This window comes from Tamandua tetradactyla, chromosome 23, assembly GCF_023851605.1.
Source record: "Tamandua tetradactyla isolate mTamTet1 chromosome 23, mTamTet1.pri, whole genome shotgun sequence".
Classification (NCBI taxonomy): Eukaryota; Metazoa; Chordata; class Mammalia; order Pilosa; family Myrmecophagidae; genus Tamandua; species Tamandua tetradactyla.
In genome coordinates this window covers 19,127,526-19,147,696 of record NC_135349.1, presented here as the reverse complement: position 1 = coordinate 19,147,696, position 20,171 = coordinate 19,127,526, and the positions used below count along the sequence as shown (strand labels likewise).

The following is a 20,171-nucleotide window of genomic DNA, read 5'->3' as shown; positions in this document are numbered from 1 at the left end:
AGTTGAGCAATTCTGCACATCAAAGAATTTTGTCAAAAGGGCAAAAAGGCAGCCCACTCAATGGGACAAAATTTGGATGGCACATATCTGATAAGGGGTTGAAATCCAGATTATAGAAAAAATCCTGCAACTCTGCAAAGAAGACAAACAATCCAATTTAAAAATGGGCCAAAAACATGAATAGACATTTTTTCAAAGAGGAAATACAAATGGCTAAAAAGCACATAAAAAGATGATCATCTTCACTGCTATTTAGGAAATGAAATTATGACCACAATGAGAGATCTGTTCACATCTATTAGAATGGCTACTATTAAACAAACAGGAAACAAAAGTGATGGAGAGAATGTGGTGAGAAAGGAACACTTATACAATGCTGGTGGGAAGGTAAAATGGTACAGCTGCTGTGGAAGTTGTTTTGCAGTTCCTCTGAAAGCTGAGAATAGAGTTGCCCTAGGTACTCGGTGTACACACAGGAGTCCTGAAAGCAGGACAGGAGCAGATATTTTTCCACCACTATTCATAGCAAGACTATTCACAACTGTCAAAAGATGGAAGCAATGGAAGTGTCCATCAACTAATGAATGGATAAAAGAATGTGGAATACAATGGAATGTTATTCAGCAGCAAGAAGGAATGAAGTCCCGAAGCATGTGATCACATGCATAAACCTTAAGGACATTATGCTGAGTGAAATAAATCAGACACAAAAGGACAATTTTTGCATGATCTCACATTTAACATTTTGTTTAAAACGTCAGAATTTTAAACTAGGTTGAATTTCAATGAGTGAAAACAGACAAAGACGGTAGCACATTAATGCCAGCATAATTAACAGTGTTGAATTGTGTATGAGTGGGGTTGATAGGGGAAGTTGAGTGATACATGTCACCAGAAGGAAGCAAAAAGTTAAAACTTGGGCCAGTCTAACTCAGTAAATCTTGTGGTGGATGCTGACTGTGATTAACAGTACAAATGCAAAAACTTTCTTCCATGAACAAGAACAAATGTATGAAACTATCACATGGAGCTATTAATAGAGTGGCAGTTGAGAAAATATGGACTATATTTAACAATAGTATCTTAGTATTCTTTCATCAATAGTAACAAATGTTCCACACCAATGCTAGGGATCAGTGATAGGGTGTGTGTGGTATAAGCATTATAGGATATTCTGGGTTTTCTCTCTTTGAATAATGAAATACTCTAAAATGGATTATGGTGAGGAATGTACAACTATGTGATAATAGTGTAGCCACTGATTCTATACTTTGAATAGAGTGTGTGGTGTGTGGATATATGTCAGTAAAATTGCATTAAAAGGAAAGTTGGGGGTGCAAGGGTAGTTCAGTTGTAGAATTGCTATTCGCATTAAAAATTGCATAAAAGAAAAATATATATTAGTGTCTCTGGCCAAAGAAAAGCCTGTAGGTCTTGCCTGGTATGGGCCATTTAATGGTAAAAGAGAGTAGTAACATGATTATTTTAAGTCTCTTATCTAAGTTCTTTTGCCCTACTATTTACAAATGAATATATTTTAGTTTTCTTTATGTTTATTTAGGTGTACCTGCTTGTTTGCCAATACTTTTGTTGGATATTTTTCTGTTTTAGCATTTTTCTCTCACATATTCCTTTTTTTCTCAAGTATATACTTTAAAAGTCATGGTGCATTCCTCTTTCATATTTTGTAGTTTTCATAAAAACTTATAAGCATTAATTTATTTTGCTTTATTTTCTTGGGCGTGATGTTTACTTTCTGTATCTAGCCTATCATCTGCTTTGGAAGATGACCAGACATTAGTTATTGAAACATTTTGACGAATACATGCCCTCTCTTGCCTCCACATCTGCATCTGATTTAGAACTTTTTAATTTAAAATTTAAATTAAAATTTAAAAATGGACCAAAAACATGATAGACATTTTTCCAAAGAGAAATACAATTGGCTAAAAAGCACATAAAAAGACTAATTTGGTATAGTCTTCTTCTATCTTAAAAGCTATTGTCAATTTTTTTTTAGTTCTTCATAAATTTATATTTTGCAGTTTCTTCTTTGTGATAAATTATGATTAATTCCTTTTATTTTCTTCCAATTTATGTATTTTCTTTTAAACTTCATATAACCTCTGGTACAATGCATTATGTATATCTCTCTCTAAAATTTTATTATTGTTTATAATGTTTTACCTTTTCATCAAATCTTCTCTGAATTTTTTTTCCATAATGGACAGGAATGGGAATCGAACCTGCTTTTCCGACTTGGCAGGCGAGAACTCTGCCTGCTGAGCCACCATGGCCCACCCTTCTTGGAATTTTTGATGGGCCCTTTTGCATGCTCCTTATTTTGATTCCATTTTGTCCTTTTACAATTTTATGATAATTTATTTGGGGGTCTTGTAATTACAGTAGCTAAACTTTTGGGGAATCTAAGTATTTCTTTTTATCTTGAGTTTTATTTATTGTTGTGTATTCTCTTATATGTTTGGGGAAACTATTAGCAAATTGTGAGCTCATTCTTGCTTGATTTCAATCCATGCATAACCTGGACCTGTGTTTAGTATGTTTCTCTACATAGGGTTTATATTGCATTCTGCTTTATATAGAGGCAATATCAACCAAGGTGGATTTCAGGCCCTGACTGTGCCCAATGCTTATTCATTCATTGAGAACATATGAGTTTTTTTTGAAAGCTATTGTAATAAATGACATTGAGTAGTTGGCCAAATTTAAATAAGATCCATAAATTTGAAAATATCATTGTGTCAATGTAAATTTTCCTTTTTGTAATAAAACTATGGTTACATAAAGGAATTCTATCCTTATAAATTCAATATTTTGCTGTGAATACTTTTTGGGAAAAATCTCTAATACACTACAAAATGGTTAAGAAAAAAGTTAAAAAGTGTTGGAAAAGAAGTAGGAAAGCCATAGCAACATTTGTTTCTCATTAAAGAAAGATAATATAAAGAAAATAAAGAATGATATAAAATATAGTCATGTATCATATTTAAAATCCTCACACTAAATATTATTGAGAATGAATTTTTATTGTCTTTTTTTGTATGCTGTATGGCAAGGGTCACATTTCATTCTTTTCCATATGGATATCCCCTTATTGCAGCACCATTTGTTGAATTTTGTTCTTTTGGATTTTATTTGTTTGTTTGTTTTTTTGTTTGTTTGGGAAGTGCATGGACCAGGAAGCAAACCTGGGTTTCCTGCAGGGCAGGTGAATTTTACCACTGAATCCCTCTTGCACCCCCAACTTGCTGATTTGCACTTTTGAAACATTAAATGCAAATTGTTCAGGTCAGCAAATATAAAGGAGCCATAGATAATAAAGATTATTGTTGTTATTCCATAGCAGTGCTTACCAAAAGAGGATGTCACAGAAATAATATTATCTATTTCAAGTAAAAAATTTATCTCTTATTTATTTTTCTCAAATGTTCAAAGCTATAAGGAGAGATATATATTTAAAAAATACTGCTTGTAACATTGAGAAGTAATGGGCTAAATTGACTTTAAAAGAGAACCATCTTAGAGAACTGCTTAATGGAGAAATTCTTAGTCTCTAGAAATTTTTAATACTTTCTTCCAAGGTAAACAGTCACCAAAAAACCCATAATTAAGCTTAAAAGTAGAGAACAAATAAAGCAGTTGTAATTCAAAATAATTTTCCCAAATGACTGCTTGAATCAAAGAATAAATCAAACCAATATTCTAAAACTGATATTAAAGGATTCAGGTAAGAGATTGAATATATATACTTAGATATACAGATTCATACATACTATATAAGAATGGATTTGACAAATATTGCCCTGATCCCTGTGGAAAACTTTACTGAGAGATCCAAGCAAAATCTTAAAATGAATATGTGTTCATGCCATTGCGCTGCAAAGAAAGTTAAAAAGATAGCATAATAAAAATGTAGTCATCAAATGGAACTTAAGGACAATGAAAATATTTTTAAATGTTTCCTGGAAGAATAAATATTCAGAAAATTATTGAAACAGAATAAGAAATAAAATGCATTTCCAAATGTCAAAATTATGTATTTGAAAATAGTAACAACAGTTCAACATAATTCATTTCAACAAGGAGAGACATAATCCATGGAATGGTACAAAAGTATAAACAAACCAGTGTATACAAAATCAACTCTGTGGATCATAAGACAGGATTTGAAACACTAGGGAGGAGATAGTTTTTTTCATTTAATTGTGAAATTTAACATTGGGAATGTATGATGCAGTGATATATCTACTAATATTTAATAAAATATATATCCAGGTGAGTTTCAAAGTGTTCAAAGAGTTTAAAAAGAAAAGACAAGTGGTAGACCTAGTACGTTTTTATTTCTAAATTTCTGATTTGTTGGTGGCCTGACACAAAGGCAGAATGAATAAAAGAAATGAAAAAGAGATAAGATTCAATCTGGGAATTGATTATTTCACTTCTTTGAAACAACTAAAGCAATGTTTTTATAGCCATCAACAATCTGGTTAAATATTTGCAGCAAACAATATAATATATAATCATGTATCCTATTTAAAATCTACACCCTAAATACCATTGAGAATAAATTTTTACTTGTATTTTTTGTATGCTGTATGGCAGGGGTCACATTTCCCTCTTTTTTCATGGACATATCCCCTTATTGCATCACCATGTGTTGAATTTTTGTTTGCTTGGTTTTCTGTTTCTTTGTTTGGGAAGTGAACCCTTCCTAAAGCACATTTGGTGTTCGATTTTTTTTAGTATATAAAATGCTCTTACAAAAGCAAAACACTACCATCCATTAGAAATGCTGGCAAAGAGTATAAAAGTAAGCCAGTAAAAAATAATTGTCAAAAAAACACATAAATAAACTGACCAATCTAAATATTAACAGCAGAAGTGCAGAAAATGTGACAGAAATGGTTTTTCTCATGCCCTTTGTTAGTGAGAGTACAAATTAGACCATTTGGAGAGCACAGCAGAAGATGAATATGAGCATTTGACAGACTTGCATTAGATCTTTTACCTCTAAGAGTTTATTCTAATTAGAAAAGTGTGCAAATATATCTGCATAGGAATGTTTCTTGGCTCATGTTGGTGATACCCAGAACTTAGAAATCATTTAAAATGGATGGCAGATTATTCTAGGTTTCTAAATATAACATAAGTAAAAAAGTAGGTATTTATTTCTCATTATAGAAATCTATGATCAATATAATGATAGGTAAGAATAACAACTTAAAGAATAGAAAGAATGCAAACCCATTTAATAATAAATTCACATTTTTATAGCACATTGGAAGATTTAAAAGTCTAGCTCAATAGTAAACATAGTCATGTTAGTGCAGACAAGCAGGACATACATATATCTCAGAATAACTCTTGCTGTGAAGACCTATGGGACCTATGTTTTTCAACATATAAAGTGATTGCAATAACAAATTTAATTTTTCATGGTAACTTAGAAAATGACTCTTTCTCCAATCTTACATGCCTTATGCAAGCATATAAGTCAAACATGAAACTTTTCCTGAAAGAAAGATACAAGGGCACACATTTCCTGTCTTAAACTCACTCAGATCTTGAAGCTATCATGCAAGTCAACACGGAATAATTAACACACCTACGAAGTAGGAGCTAAAATAAGTTTAAACTAAATAATAAAAGTGCACTGAAATAAAACCCTCTTGATAAAACCCAAATAAAGTCCTGTTCCTTTGGCCCTAGAGCTTAAGTGAAGCTGAATTAAATTGAAGGGACTAAACCTAATAAAGGAGGCACATCATATTAGGCTAGTTATTATGAGCAAGAGGATTACAACCTTTAGGCAGAAATAAAGACGTAGAGATATTTTGTGATGAAACAGGTTTTTGTCATACCAGGATTATATATCAGGGTCTTCCTATAGGAATATTAGCAGTTTTCCAATCAAATGAAGAATATTGACATATTCCAATAATGTAGAGAAAAAAAGTTGCCATAGCCTCTGTGACTTGGTGTCATGCCAAAACCCTGTGTCTCTGAGGGCTCTCACTTGCCCCTACTTGGAGACTCTCTATTGCCTAGAACATGCATAGCAGGACAGTGAGGTCAGAATCTGTGGAGTCTGACTGAGAAGCCCTGTTAATAGCAAAGAAATAAAGGAGAGACCTCAGGTCATGTGTAGGGAAGGGCAAAGAAGATGGCAGAGAAAACAGGGAAGAAAAATGTATTTCTCACTTCCACTTTGGAAGAGACATCAGTAAAATGATCCATAATAAATTAGTTATACACATGGCAGGGTAGTGCAGGACTCTGATTTAGAGCTCATTGTCTCAGATCTGCAAAGGACACAGACCACATTCATGATCCATCACCACAAGGAAGAATGAAAACACATAAGGGAAGACAGAAACTTACGTTTGAAGAATCACATCTGTGCTAGGACGGCCAAAAAACCACATATATTCGTTAGCAAATGTATAAAGGGGGAAAAACCCACCAATCATCAAATCCCCATCCCTGTGCACACTGGGTTTCATTTTCAAAAAGCATCCAGGATCATCTAAACTGCACCCACAGAGTGGAAACTGCAGAAGCAGGAGAATAAAAATCAGAGGGAGCATCATAGAAGCAGCTCCATACATGTCAGACAAAGCCTTTAGTCTGTGATAAAGTGTGAATTAAGCTGGGTTAGTGTGAAACCAGCTGCCTCAAACTTTGCTTGGGAAAAACAAAAACTGGTGGCTGACTGGTATGTTTCTGCCTATTGGGTGAGCACCATAGAATGGTTTCCTGCCCTTGTCTAGGACTATAGTAATCCTAAATACAAAACAAGTAAATACATATAGGCATTTATATTGGCATAGTATTTAGAAATGCCCTTAAATCCCTCATTATGCATTATAGAATCATCTTGATTTATTTTTGCCAAGTCCCTGTCCAACACCTTAGAGACAAAGTGTTTTGGGACCACTTTTTACCTGGGGCTCTGCATCTGAGGCTCTGTGCCCAGGTGAAAAACAAATGGAAAAACATGTTTGGTTATCAATTTCTCCATCCCACTGAGCACTAAAAAGAAGTAAGAAAATCCTAGGGACTAACCCCTTGAGTCAACTATCTTCTCTAATCCATATCTGTTTGCTAGTATTACATAAGGAGCTGAACTTTGTTGCAACAGAGTAAAACGACATGCATGACAGGGTCAGCAAATGCCCGGTCCCTAAGGGGTGCACTGAGCTCCCCAGCAGTAGGCTCTACAGAGCTCAAGGTGGGACAGGGCAGGTTTCAGAATCAGGCACAAATCACATTCTGTGGGAAACTCTTAGTTCCTGTTCCATAATGTCACTGATGTTTCAAATCCTTTGGTTTGAGCAAGTAGCGGTCATGACCAGTTTCCTGTCAGGGCCCAGTCTAGAATTAAACTGTGCTATAATTTGAAAAAGAAACCTCAATATGGAGATTATTAACTATAATAGGAACCTGGAGGAATAGATATTTGTAACTGAGAAGGAAAGGGAACTCTAAAACATATAAAAATAGACATAAGGAGTAGCTAATTGTATGATTAACATAGAGCAGCCAAGGAAGACCCCTTGCCACCTAGGGGTGACTGAGATCCACCCCTCATTGTGGGATGCACTGAAGTGGTTTCATGTATCACAGAGAAGTCATTGAGGAGCTGTGGTGGTAGGACTTGCCAGAATTCTGCCCTCTAAGATGCTGGGAAAAGTTTTGCATGGAAATGTGTCTCATCAGAAGTCTGCTACTAAGCCAGTAAATAGGAAGTTGGTGAAGAAAGACCCTGGCTATCATTTGGGGCTGCTGAGAATGGGCACTGCACAAATCATGCAATGGAAAAGCAAGGAGAGCTGCAGGAACCTGCCATGTGATCTTTCAGGAATCTGGAAGCAAACTGTTTTCCTCTAGCAATGTCTTTGGAGTGTCCTCTAGACAAAACTTCCATGCTAATGTCAAAGGCAAAAAACATTCAAAGGGCTCAGATCTATATTCACAGAATAAAGGGCAAATTTGTAGCTGAGGGACAATAAATTGATAACTAGAATAACTACTCCAGGGTGTAGCTATAGATTTTCCTTTACCATTCAAGAGGACATGAAGAAAGCAGAACGATGAAGGCCTGTGTTTGTTTTATGTTAACTGGTTCTCTGACATTTCCTCAATCCTTCCTTCCTATTTAAATGTCCTCATCAGTTCACAGAAGTGTCATTGGCTCCAGTCTGCATATTCAAAGTACCCTATATATATTTTAAAACATTTTCATTAGCAAATCTTCACACACATACAGTCCATACATAGTGTACAATTAATGGTTCACAATATCACACAGTTGTGTATTCATCACCTTGATCATTTTTAGAACATTTGCATCAATCCAGAAATAGAAATAAAAAGAAAAAAGAAAAAACTCATACATCCAATACCCCTTACCTTTCTCTCTCATTGACCCCTAGTATTTCAGTCTACTCAATTTAAATTACCCTTATCCCCATATTATTTATTCATATTCTTTTACTCATCTGTCCATACCCTGGATAAAAGAGCCTCAGACACAAGGCTTTCACAATCATACAGTCTTACTTTAAAGGTTTTATGGTCATACAATTATCTTCAAGAGTCAAGGTAACTGGAACACAGCTCAACAGTTCCATGTGCTTCTCTCCAGCCACTCCCATGCATCATAAACTAAAAAGGGATATTTATATAATGAATAAGAATAACCTCTAGGATTACCTCTTAACTCTGATTGAAATCTCTCAGCCACTGAAATTTTATTTTGTCTCATTTTCCTATTTCCCTTTTGGTTAAGAGGGTTTTATCAATTCCATGAGGCCAGGTCTTAGGTCATCCCTGGGAGTCAGTTCCCACAATGCCAGTCAGTTTACACCCCTGGGAGTCATGTTCCATGTAGTGGGGGAGGGCAGTGAGGTACCCATGTACAGAGTTCCAGAGAGAGAGGGGGAGGAAATGCACAATTGTAAGGGCTGGGGGCGGGTGTAACCTGATGTGGAGGTAAGTGCCCACAGACTTTATGTCCTGGCAACTGCTTACAGGGGCAGGGACTATTTGGTAGGGCTTGGGAGGGGTGGGGTGAGACCAGGTGCTCTTGGGGTGGGATTGTGAGGTGGGTATGCATGCAAGTGTTGGTGGGTGGGGTGGCCTAGAGTTCAGAAAGTGGGGGTGGGTGACAGGGTTCAGATGCATGGGAAGTGGGGTAAATCGTGGGTCACAGGGTTGTGCTGGTGGGGTTTGTGCATTCAAGGAACATGACTTGGTTCGCTTCCTAGTCCCATCTGTGCACTCCTGAGGGCTCCAAGCTTCTGCATTAGGCTGTTTGCACCATCCAGATTGTCTCTGGTTCTCTGCTTCTCAGTTCCTCAGTTTTGCAACCAGGGCTCCTTATGTGGTGCAGAAGGCTCTCCCAGGTCACTTACCCTGGAATAGTGGATCAGTCACCCTCCTGTACCTTCTCTAGCTGTTCTTTGGAGCAGGGTTGAACTTAGATCTACAACCAGGTTATATACAAAGAGCTCAGTGGTTAGAACTCCTGAACAAATGTGACTGCTTTAAAACTTGCAATCTAGGAACTTTTACAATAAGCCCCAACCTGATAACCCATGTTCTCTACTCCAGTTCACCAAGTTTTTATATTATAGTTGGTCCATGTGATGAGGCATAATAACATTTGTCTTTTTGCTTCTGGCATTTCATTCAACACACGGTCCTTAAGATTCATTCACCTAGTTGCATGCCTCACAACTTCCTTCCTTCTTGTGGCTGCTCAGTAGTCTTGTATGTATACACTACAGTTCCCCCTCCCATTCCTCAGACATTGTACCCTTAGGCCAATTCCATCCACTGTGAATCAGGAACAGTGCTGCCATAAACACCAGTGTGCCAATGTCCATTTATGTCCCCACACTCAGTTCCTCCAGATAAATATTGAGTGATGGGGTTTCAGGATCATATGACAACCCCAACCCAAGCCTCCTGGGGAACCATCACACTGCCCTTCAAGGGGCTGCACCACTCAGTTTCCCTACCTACAGTGAATGTGTATATCTTTTTTTCCACCTTTTTTCTAGAACTTGTTTCTCTCTGTTCATTTTTTAAAGTTTTATTCATGTATCACACTATCCAACCCAAGTAGATAGACATGACTTCCCCACTATAATCTATCTGAAGATGTTTCCTTTCTTTTTACAACGAAACCATATCCCTCCCTCATGCTCCCCTGTTGACATTTAGTTTTGACATAATGCCTTTGTTGCATTCAGTGAAAGTATACTGCAATGTTACTATTGACTATAGAACCTAGGTTGCATTGATTCTACTTTTCCCCATATGCCATCTATTTTCAACACTTTGCAATGTTGATATTTGTTTGTTCTCCCTCATGCAAAAATGCTCTTTATTTGTACATTTAACCACCATCATTGTCCACTCTTGACATTCTTAAGTTATACATCATCTCAGCTTTTTGCCCTCTGTCTTTCCTTCTGGTTTCATAAGTTCCCCCAACTCTTCTCCTCTATCATACTTATATTCAACTTCATTCAGTTTTCTTATATTATTCTGCTATAATCAGGATTGATTTCTGAACTTTTTCAATCAGTCCTATTCCACATTCTGTATTCCTTCAGCTCCAAATGCCCAATCTCTACCCTGTTTCTTTCTCCTGATAACCTGTGTTCTTAACTTCAACTCTCAAAGTTCACTCATTAATGTTAATTCCTATTGCTGAGACCATATAGTATTTATCCTTTTGTTTCTGGCTAATTTCACTCAGCATAATGTTCTCAAGTTGCATCCATCCTGTTACATGCTTCATGACTTTATTCCATCCCATAGCTGTGTAATATTCCATTGTATGTATATAGCACAACTTGTTTAGCTACCCATCCTTTGATGGACATATGGAATGTTTCCATTTCTTGGCAATCATACATCACTGCTGTAAACATTGGTGTAAAAAATGTCTATATATGTCCTTGCCTTCTGTGCCTCTGAATATAATGGGATTGCTGGTTTATATGCCAATTCTATACTTAGCTTCCTGAGGAACGACCAAACTGCCTCCCAGAGTGGTTGTACCATTTTACATTCTCACCAGCAATGGATAAGTGTGTCTCATTCTCGACATCCTCTCCAGCACTTGTCATTTTCTGTGTGTTTGATAATAGCTGTTCTAGTGGGTGTCAGATGATATCTCATTGTGGTTTTGATTGGCATTTATCTAATAGCCAGTGAAGTTGGTCATCTCTTCATGTGCATTCCGGCTATTTTTATTTCCTCTTCTGAGAAGTGTCTGTTAATTTCCTTTGCCTATTTTTTAAATGGGTTGTTTGTTTTTCATTGTTGAGTTGAAGAATCGCTTTACATATTATGGATACTAAACCCTTATCTGATATGTGGTTTCCAGATGTTTTCTTCAATTGTGTAGGCTGCATTTTACTTTCTGGAAAGTTCTTTGACGCACAAAAGTGTTTAAATTTGAGGAGTTTCCATTTATGTAATTCTTTCATCAAAGCATTGTGCTTTGGGTGTAAGGTCTAGGAAACCACCTCCTTTTATAATATTTATAAGATATTTCTCTACATTTTATTTCAAAAGTTGTACAGTCTTAGCTCTAATGTTTAGATACATTTTGAGTATATTTCTTTTTGCTATTTTTTTTAATTTAAGAAAGTGAACATTACACTCAGAACCATCAAAAATTGATATCTTAGTTAGCTGAATCATAGGCATGTTTAAATAAAGTACCCATATACTCACTGTAAATCCTGTGTTTGTGCAGTAAGTTTCATAAACCAAATTAAAAATGAGTCAACAAGGAAAAATGTACATATTCAGATTGCAATGTTCTTAAATTCTAAGTATTAAACAGTAATTTAGATACCATTTGATCAGTTGTCAAACTGGGATGTTCTCAAAAGAACAAGTAGAAAGTTCTCACAAATATCTGATTACTATAGTAATTACCTCTGTTACTAAATATTTTCCTGATTTCAGGAAAATATGAAGATACAAATATTTTAACAATTAACATATGGAAATCATAACCACCTAGAATAGATGTCTAATTAGCTTATCCATAGGCAAATTAAAGTAAATATAGATAATCATCTTAAGGACTCTGCAGCATGTTTCACAAATCAACTTAAAATTAAAGCTAGAAAGGAAAACAATCTATAAATACAGATATCAGTGTTACTTGTACTCTAAATATTAAACAGTATCTTAAATACCTTTTGATTTACGCTCAGAACTGTGTACCTTCTCAAAATATCAAGTAAAAAGTTATTATAAGTTATTTTTTGTATAGAGTGTGAGATATGGATCTTCTTTCATTCTTTTGCATATGGATATCCAGTTATCCAGGCACCATCTATTGAAGAGGCTGCTTTGTCCCAGGGGTGTTGGCTTGATGGCCTTATAAAGATCAATTGTCCATAGATGAAAGGGTCTTTTTCTGAATACTCAATTTTATTCCATTGGTCAGTATATCTATCTTAATGCCAGTTTCATGCTGTTTTGACCACTGTAACCTCATAATACACTTTAAAATCAGGTAGTGTGAGACCTTCTACTTCATTTTTATTTCTTAAGATATTTTTAGCTATTCAAGGCACCCTACCCTTCTAAATAAATTCGGTTATTGTTCTATTTCTGCAAAGTTAATTGTTGAAATTGTAATTAGTATTGCATTGAGGCTATAGATCAATATTAGTAGAATTGACAATATATTTAGTATTACAACCCATGAACATGGTATTCCCTTCTATTTATTTAGGTCTTCCATGATTTCTTTTTGAACTTCTTGTAGTTTTCTGTGTATAGATCTTTTGTATCTTTAGTTAAATTTATTCTTAAATATTTTATTCATTTGGCTTCTACTGAAAATGGATTTTTTTCTTGATTTCCTCCTCAAATTGCTCATCACTACTGTATAGAAATAGCTTATCAATTTTTGTGTGTTGATCTTGTAACCTGCCACTTTGCTGTACTCATTTATTAGTTCTAATAACTTTGCAGTACATTTTCCACATAGATTATCATATCATCTGCAAAACAGTGACAGTTTACTTCTTATTTTCCAATTTGGATACCTTTTTTTTCTTTTTCTTGTCTAATTGCTCTAGCTGGAACTTCCAGCACAATGATGAGTAACAATGGTGACAAAGTGGGCATTCTTCTGTTCATGATCTTAGAGGGAAAACTTACATTCTTTCGCCATTGAGAGTGGTGTTAGCTGTGGGTTGTTCATACATTCTTTTTATCATGTTAATGCAGATTGCTTCTATTCCTATCCTTTGAAGTATTTCCTTAAGAAAAGATGGTGAATTTTGTGGAATGTCTTTTCTGTATTAATTGCGATGGCCGTGTGTTTTTTCCACTTTTATTTGTTGATACGGTGTATTACATTAATTGATTTTTATGTGTTGAACCATCCTTGTGTACTTGATATAAATCCCACAAGTCATGGTGTTTAATTCTTTTAATGTGCTACTGGATCCAACTTGCAAGTATTTTGTTGAGGATTTTTGCATTTGTTTTCATTAGAGACATTGGTCTGTTGTTTTCTTTTCATGTAGTATCTTTGTATGGCTTTGGTATCAGGGTGATGTTGGTTTCATGGAATGAGTTAAGTATCTTTCCCTCTTCTTCAAATTTTTTGGAGAGTTTGAGCAGAATAGGTACTAATTCTTTCTTGAGTTCTTGGTAGAATTCACATGTGAAGACATTTGGTCCTGGACCTTTCTTTTTTGATGACTGATTCAATCTCTTTTCTTGTGATTGGTTTGTTGAGGTCACTGATTTCTTTTTGAGTCAATATTGGCTGTTTATGCCTTTCTACATTGTCCGTTTCATCTACATCGTCTAGTTTACTAGCATATAGTTGCTCATAGTATCCTCTCATCACCTCTTTTATTTCTGCGGGTCAATGGTTATGTCTTCTCTTCATTTTCTGGTTTTATTTGTTTGCATCCTCCTCCTCCTCCTCCTCCTCCACCACCTCCTTCTCCTCCTCTTCCTTCTATCTCTCTCTCTCTCTCTCTCTCTCTCTCTCTCTCTCTCTCTCTATCTCTATCTCATCAGGCTAGCTTAAAGTGTATTGAATATATTGATTTTCTGAAAGAACAGCTCCTTTTAGAAGCTTCTGGTTTTGTTGATTTTCTCAATTTGTTTTCATGCTCTCAATTTCATTTATGTCTTCTCTTATCATTATTATTTCTTTCTTTTTGTTTGCTGTGGGGTTGGCTTGCTGTTCTTTCTATATTTCTTCCAAGTGAACATCTAATTCCTCAAATTTTGCTCTTTCCTCTTTTAAAATAAAGGCAGTTAAATTAATGAATTTCCTTCTTAACACTGCTTTTGCTGTACTCATAAATTTTGATATGTGTTTTTATTTTCATTTACCTTGAGATATGTATTGATTTTTTCTTGTAATTTCTTTCTTGACCCACTGGTTGTTGGTGAGTGTATTGTTTAGCCTCCATGTATTAGTGAATTTTCTGACCCTCTGTCTGTTATTGACTTCCAACTTCATTCCATTATGACCTTAGAATGTGTTTTGTACAGTTTCAATATTTTTAAATTTTTTGAGACTTGATTGTGTCCCAGCATATGTCTGTTCTTGAGAATAATCCACAAGCACTCCAGAAAAATATGATCCTACTGTTGTGGTATGTAGTGGTCTGTAAATGTGTGCTAACTCTAGTTTTTTTTATCATATTATTCAAATTATCTCTCTTTAATGATCCTCTGTCTATGTGTTCTATCCATTGATGACAGCAGTGAATTGAAGTCTCCAAATATTATGGCAGAGGTATCTATTTCTCCTTTTAGTGTTGTCAATGTTTGCCTCATTCATTTTGGAGCACTCTGGTTTGGTGCATAAATATTTATGATTACTATGTCTTCTTGTTGATTTGCTGCTTTTATTAATACATAGGGCCCTTCTTTGTCTCTTTCAATTGTTTTACATTTGAAGTCTAAATACCAGCTGTTAGTATAGCTACATGTGCTCTTTTCTGAGAGCTGTCTGCATGAACTATGTTTTCCCAACCTTTGACTTTCATCCTATTTCCTCCATTAGTCTTTCTTGTCCTTTTCCCTTCCCTTCTTCTGGGGTGCTCACAACATGTATGTTTGTGTGCTTCATGTTGTCATTCAATTCCCTGAGACCTTGCTCATATTTTCCCATTCTCTCCCCTATGTGTTTTTTTTTGTCAGACTCAGATGTCCAGTCCTCTAGTTTATTAATTATTCTTCTTCCTCTTCAAATGTATTGCTGTAGATTTCCATTGTTTTTTTTATCTCTTCCATTGTGCCTATCATTCTCATAAGTTCTGTGATTTGTTTTTTCCATATTTAAGTTATTTTTGTACATCCAATGTCCTTATGTCCTCCCTCAACTCGATGGTTTGAGTTTCGACGAGATTTTCCATGTCTGTTTGAACATTCTGAAACAGTTGTTTCAACTCCTGTATCTCATTTAAAGTATTGGTTTATTCCTTTGACCTGTACACATCTTCTATTTTTTTAGTATGACTACTTATTTTCTGCTGGCTTCTAAGACAAAGATGTCCTTAATTAGTTTATTTTAGAGGTTTCTTTCACTCTTTTACCAAGTATTTTATTGCTGTTTGGTTTTGTTCTCTATCTATTCTTTGAAGTTCTTTGACCTCTAGTATATATTCAGTATATATAACTGATCAGATGTTATCAGTTATTATTTTTCTGTTTCTTTCCCTGCCTATGAAAAGCCCTTTTTTTTGAGGAGGGCTTCTTCAGGTATTATTGACCCCAGACAGATTTTCCCAGACCAGAAAGGCCCACGACTCTGGAGGAACAATTAGCCAGCATCAGTTTTCCCTGGACCCAGCATGTTGCCAGACTGTCCTGTGAAGCTTCTACACTCTGTGATTTTCCTATCCTTCCTGGCATGAATGTTTGTTTGTCCACAGCTTCCTATCAGCTTAAAATGATGTGGTGCCTTTACTTTCCCTTTAGGGAATTATCTCCTTTCACTGGATGGCTTACTTTGTCTCTCAGACAAGCTTAATTCTGTCCTTGCTTTGGGTAGTGTTGGAACTGAGAGTATCTCCAGTTCTATCTAATGAACTGTTAGGAGTAAAAGATAAAAAACAAAAAAGCAAAAGTAAAATAAGCCTTTTCAGAGCCCAATCTTACTCCTCAGGTTTGTCCATCAAGAGTTTAAGTTGGTACACACATAGCTGTATGTATCTCCAGGCTCTATGTGCCACCTCTTCTTATGGTCAGTCCTTTTCCAGTATTTAGTGCTGTCCAACTCAAAAAAAACCTTTTTTTCTTGTCAGCTCCACCTCCTCTATACTGGGGCAAAAACTCCTAGTTCCTTTAATGCTTATTCCATGTTTATCTGTGCTGGGGGCCCATTTTCAGTAGTCAAAATTGGTTAATTAATTCTGCAATTGGAGCTTAGTTGCGCTAAGCCTTTGCTGCTAGTAAAGACTATTTTCTTTTCCCTTGGGGAACCAGATGGTGTGTCTATGGGGGGGGTGTTGACCTTTCCCACTTGGGGGACTTGCAATTCTGTGTGGGAGCTCAGTGGTTCCACCTGGTTTAGGCCAGTGTAGGCTGTGTGTTTGGTCACTGATGTTCCCCAGCAGGTGCTCTGCACCGTTCCTGGATATTTACTAGTTACTCTGGAAGACAAACAAAATTCCACATATCACTGTGCTGCCATCTTGCCCTGCCCTGAGAATACAATTTAAAAGGCATTATTTGAGACTTGAATCTACCTTTCCAGCAAGTGTACCAAAGATTTGTGTGACATAACTGTGGTGAAGAATATGTTTTCTTCAACATACAGTTCTAAGGACATTGCTCTCTATGAACATCAGCTAATAACCACTTAAAAAAAAAACAAAATAAACATTTGTTTCACACATAGATGAGGGAGTGCAGGCATGTGGGATTCAGCTAACTAGTATTTTGCTAAATCTGTCGTGTTTGAATCGTGAGAGCCCCATGGAAGAAAAGACCTAGTAACAATTCAAAGCTTCCGATCCCAACCAAAACACAGCATCATTTAAAAATATGGAGTGCTTCACAAAGTTCATACCATCTTTGCACAGGGGCCATGCTAATCTTCTCTGCATCACTCCAATATGTGCTACCAAAGTGAAAACAGTTACATTTTTATATGTGGTGCTCAGTTTACTAGCCAGGAAGCTTAAACAATAGCTAAAACAAAGAAATGTAAGTGGCCATGAAACTTGGAAATATATGCTTTGTAGAGGTGAAAATTTGTCTTTGTTATTCTTTTGCATTTTGAAAACCAAAGCAGCTGTTCATTCTTTCATTGAAAAATACAAAAGAAACCTTAAATGTGATACACTGTAATGGATGAAGGAATGGAAATATCATCCTACCTATAACCACCATTTCTTGAGAGAAGAAAGATTCTACTGGCCAATTACATGGACTGTCATTCACTGCACATCATTTCCTAAGGAGAGGGATTACATCTTCTGTTCTATTATATTCTTGATTGAAGCACATCAGATCATGTCGACAAGGAGATAAACTGCAGTTTGAGTATTTTCCAAAATATTCATATCATTTCCTTGATTGAAATCTTTTTAATATATAAATAGGCAATAAATAGAAAATCACAACAAGGTATGAACAGCTCATAGAGGTTATTAGAATGGTGTTCTGAAAACATGGAGATGATAAACCAACCAGGCTCAGTGTGTTTCCCAGGTGAATTGGCACAACAAAATATATAATCACAGATGTGAATTCATCCTGATTAGAGGGTGGCACAAGACACTTGGAAAGGCAGGAGAGAAGTCTGCACACAGGCATGCCCATCTAGGGTTGTAAAATGACTTGAGAATGCAAGGAGATTTGTCTCAAATTTATGAGTGTGAAAAGATGAGGTGGGATGAAGGTGTAACTGAGATTGCAAGTGTTCTTTTTTAGCCTGTTATAAATTGTACATTATCCTAAAGATTAAGAACAATAATGGTGCCAATTTTAGCAAAGGAGTAAAATGGTAAAATTCATTTTAAGAAACATGTGTCTAATTGGTGTTGATTGGATGAACAAACATTAAAGACTCAAGTTACTGTTATAATAGAGGAGTGACTGATTAAGATTTGAAAAATGTAGAGCAAGTGAAAATAAAGGGAAGATGAATTTAAGAATATTTTAGGCACCATCATTACAGTTGTTCTGAAGCTCTTCAAGTGAAAGTGTCTAGACTTGACCACTTCTATATAGCCAGAACAGAGCAAGTTTTTTATCACCCTACAGTTTCTTAAAAAGGTTTTGGGTGTTGAAATAACAATTCCAAGGTATGACACAGAGAAGGAAATGATAATAGGAACAGGGTGATACAGTGGTGTTGTGACATGGAAAAATCCATGCTGGGAGGCATGCAACATAGTGAATGAATCTTGAGGATATTACGTTGAGCAAAATAACCCAGAAACAAAGGGACAAATATTGTATGGTGTTTCTTATAAAATACTTATAAGAAAATTAGGGCTTAGATTGTAAGTTCTTGCAGCTGTTACATTTATTCCTGAGCTTTAAGTCTTATTTCTAAATTCTGAGACTGTGAACTATGTGTATAACCTGGTATTTCATTTGGACTTTGGGTATGTGTGTAACACCTAAGACTCAGAGTTGGAGTTTGGAAGCTCTTAATGTCAGAATAGCTCCATATAGCCACTGTTAAAGACTCTTTAAAAGAGATTAGTCTTCAACTGTGAGATAAGAACAAAGCTGATCTGGTTGGGACAAAGGTAGATCGGACTACAGGTTAAAGGATGATATTTTCTGTATATTAGAACTTCACATACAGTATGAGACTGAAAGAAAAGATGTTTATATTATCCCAAACATGAATTGTCTATAGCATAAAATCTAATACTTGTCTGGCCAGCTCATTTAAACAACTTAAACACATGGAGCCTAGAATAAGGAGTGATACTTGTAATTATTTATAGCTTAATGCAATATACTGATACATTCCTGAGTATGTTGGGCAGATAATTAAAAATTGGCAAATTCCCCTGAAAGACTGGAGAAAAAATATGCAACTATCAAACTTCCCCTCCTGAGAAATTCCTGATATTCAAACATTAGGGACTCCTAACATAATTGATCAAGCCATTGATTGAGGCTTGCATTTATGAAACTATTTCTGTAACATGGAGGCTAAGCCTACTATAATTATGCCCAATTGTCACTTCTGGAAAATCCCTTTTGTTACTTAGATGTGACCTCTCTCTGTTGAAACCCAGCTTTGCAAGTAAACTTATTATCCTCCCCTCTATGTGGGACATGATTTCCAGGATGAACCTGGCCCTGGCATCATGGGAGCAACAATGCCTACCAGCCCAGAAATGGGAAAAGAAATGTAACAAAATAAGGTATCAGTGGCTAATAGATTTCAAATGGAGTTGAGATGAAATTCTGGGGGTTACTCTGATGCAAGTATAAGCTACATACTGTTAATTGCAGTGGTATGCCAATCCCCAACCAACAGTATTCCTGAAAACCCTAAAGGATATCCTTGGTTTTATTTGACACTCTATAGAATTTTCACTCATTAAGTTGATTGTTCAGAAACTTAAAATTTCCTGATTGTTTCTATTCTAGTTAAGCCTTGAAACCCAGAGGTGTGAGCCTCCACAAGAATGCAACAAATTGTGTCCCCCTGCCCCATAATTTCAACACCCATATTCACCCTGAAAAGTTAGAATTGTCATTACCCAAATATCCCTGAAGATTGGGAGGAGGATCAAATAAGAGTAAGGAGTTGTAACAGGATTTAACACATTTTTGTGACTTTTGAGTCACTATATGAATGCTTCTTGTTAGTCTCTAGTGACTAGTCTTTAGTCACTAGAGCTAGAAAGAAAAGCCTGATGTTGGGGATCACATCATACTTTGAAATTTGCTGCATAACTACTTATTAAGCTGTATTTTGAAATTTATCAATTTCTGCATATAGGTTACATTTCACAACAAAAAAGCATTTAGAAAAAACGTTTTGGCTCTTGAAATAATACAACCAAGATATGACAGAGGGAAGTGAATGATAATATAAACAGACTGATACAGTGGTTTTATGATGTGAAACAATGCAGCAAAGAGAACATACA

At 35.7% G+C, this 20,171-nt stretch overlaps 1 non-coding gene across 1 annotated transcript; it reads right to left on the bottom strand.

Moving 5' to 3' along the window:
• Positions 1–17,082: 17,082 nt before the first annotated feature.
• On the bottom strand, positions 17,083–17,189 carry LOC143667896 (U6 spliceosomal RNA). Its single transcript, XR_013168201.1, has one exon. It is a non-coding gene; the product is annotated as a U6 spliceosomal RNA (small nuclear RNA).
• Between the last annotated feature and the right edge of the window lie 2,982 nt (positions 17,190–20,171).